The sequence below is a fragment of the Aplysia californica genome, unplaced genomic scaffold (assembly GCF_000002075.1).
Source record: "Aplysia californica isolate F4 #8 unplaced genomic scaffold, AplCal3.0 scaffold00323, whole genome shotgun sequence".
Classification (NCBI taxonomy): Eukaryota; Metazoa; Mollusca; class Gastropoda; order Aplysiida; family Aplysiidae; genus Aplysia; species Aplysia californica.
The window spans coordinates 473,711-476,515 of NW_004797593.1; the positions used below are offsets into that span (position 1 = coordinate 473,711).

Genomic DNA, 2,805 nt, shown 5'->3' on the forward strand with positions numbered 1-2,805 from the left:
ATCATCATCATCATCATCATCATCATCATCATCATCATCATCATCATCATCATTGTAAACAAAGAATATTAAATGTTGAGACTTGATTAATCTAGGATTTTGAAACATTTCATATAAATACGTTCAACGTTTTGCCGTATGGCTTCACCGGGAACAATTTTACAAAATCATCATCATCATCATCATCATAATTATCATCATCATCTTCATCATCATCATCATCTAGGAACAATTATGGCAATTCGAATGGAGTTATTTGGACGAGTTGAGGTGCCTCTAAGTTTTTCGACAATGGAGCTGAAAGAGAGTCTCGCTCTGGCTCGAAGGTTTCTTCATGGAGTCCGCCAGGCCCATTAAGGAAACAAAAAATCATCATCATCATCATCATCATCATCATCATCATCATCATCATCATCATCATCATCATCACCATCATCAAAAAAGGAAATACAAAAACAATACGGTCATCAGAAGTTTTCAAATCATTTAAAAGCACGCATGAAATTTTGTTTCGAAACATATTCTCAAAAACTAAATATGTGATGCAGCGTGGTGGAATCAGGCTCTCGTCAATTTTGGGGCATGTAGAATTATTGGTTTTATCTTACAGCTTGTTCATTGGTCTTGCTTTCAATGAAAAAATTACCCATCCATCTTCAATAGAAGAGGAGATATTTTGGATTGAAGGAGGTGGGGGTCACCTGATTTAAGAGGTAAAACTAGAGAGAAAATGGCGCCAAAGCTTGGTAAATTCCAAAGCTGGAGAGTCCATGGAAACTGTAATTTTATACTTTTGTGCCTTTAATCAACGTTTTCGGTGAAATCCTCAAATGAATGTGTTTGTAAATGGACATAAAAGGGGTTGAGCCAAAAAACAAAAACTTGATTTAAAAAATGCTAAGCAGGGAGAAAACTTGTTTTTCTCAATCTCATTATTTTGACGGGAACCTGATTCCACCACGCTGCCTCACATATTTGATGAGGTGGGGTTGAATAGTTTTCAGCCTTCAGTTTTCTGAGGAATCAAAAACTTTCAACACAGTGATCTGAAAGAGTAGGGAAAAACACTGCAAAAACTGTGTACGTTGACTTATGGATTCTTTTACAGCTTACATTTGGCTAGGTTTGTGTGCGTGCGTGTGTGCGTGTGAGTGTGTGTGTGTGTGTGTGTGTGTGTGTGTGTGTGTGTGTGTGATTGTGTGTGTGTGTGTGTGTGAGTGTTGTGATTGTGTGTGTGTGTGTGTGTGTATGTGTGTGTGTGTGTGTGTGTGTGTGTGTGTGCGTGTGTGTGTGTGTGTGTGTGTGTGTGTGTGTGTGTGTGTGTGGTCTTCTTTGAAAAGAAGAGCTATTTGCTCCGATGTAAACTAAACTGGGCAAAAGAATAGCATGGCCTTGGTGTCGAATCATCTCAAGAAAAAAATGTGAGTCATTGTGGCAAAATCAGGCTTTCGTCAAAAAATAAAAACGAAGAAATAGACATTTTTTCCACCTGTTCGACAATTTTTATCGAACTATTTTGGGGAGCTGAATCCCTTTTATGTCCTTCTGAAAGCACATTTTTGAGTGGATTTTACTAAAATAATGTTGATCAATGGCACGCAAAAAAAACATGTGTAACGACGTGGTGGAATCAGGCGCTCGTTAATTTTTGGGCATATAAAGTTATTGGTATCATAATATAAAAGATTATTAATTTGCCTTGCTTTTGGTGACAAAAATATATGTGGGGCAGCGTGGTCGAATCAGGCCCTCGTCAATTCTTGGGCAATTAAAGTTATTGGTATCATCGTAAAGCTTGTTCACTTTTCTTTATTTGGAATTAAAAAAAATATACATTTATTTTGAATGCAAGTCGAGATATTTGCTACAGAAGGAGGTGGGGGTCACCTGTTTTCAGAGGTAAAATTAGTGAGAAAATGACCGCCGAAGATTAGATATTTCCTTAGCTTAAGAGTCCATGGTAACTGAAGATTTACATTTTTTATGCCTTTAATCAACGCTTTTCAGAAAAGTCCAAACAGAAATGAGTTCTTTAATGGGCATGAAAGGTGTTGTGCCAAAAAACAAAATTTTGACTAAAATTCACAAAGCTGCGGAAAAATGCAAGTTTCTTCACTTTGATTATTTTGACGAGAGCCTGATTCCACCACGCTGCCTCTATTTTATCAATGTAGAATAGAAGTTTTAATAGTTGCCATTGAAGGAAGTCAAGGTTGTTCTGGTTTCAGGGGTAAAATTAGCGAGAAAATGGCCGCCAAAGTTTGGTAATTTCTATAGCTTGAGAGTCCTTGGACACTGAAAATTTACAAATTTGGTGCCTTTAATTAACGTTTTTAAAGGAAAAATCCATTGAGAAATGTGTTTTTATATAGATATAAAAATGTTCAGCTAAACACAGAAAGTTAGAAAAAAAATTGCCCAACGGCCAGAAAAAAAATTCCAGTTTCTTTGATTTCATTATTTTGACGAGCGGTTGATTTCACCATGATGCTTCTTGGGTTTGCAGTTTTCAAGGACACTCAAGCTGCGGAAGTCAGCACACTGCGGCGGCCATTTTCTCGCTAATTTTGCCTCTGACGCCACCTAGATCTACCCCAACCTCTTTCAGTCTCGCAAATTTCACGGTTTTTAATTCAAGATAAATGGATATGTTTCTTATCAAAAGCAAGGCAAATGAACAAGCTTAAAGATGATATCAAGAACTCTATAATGCCAAATAATAAAAACAAAAAATGGACGAGCGCCTGATTTTTCTGCGTCGTGACACAATAATCGAGGACATTTTGAGAGAGAGAGAGAGAGAGA

At 37.1% G+C, this 2,805-nt stretch overlaps 1 protein-coding gene across 1 annotated transcript in view; it reads right to left on the reverse strand.

The window, feature by feature from the left end:
* Positions 1-2,805, reverse strand: part of LOC101864634 (uncharacterized serine-rich protein C215.13) — a gene marked incomplete in the record, with an annotated part of 12,278 nt that overhangs the window by 6,232 nt on the left and 3,241 nt on the right.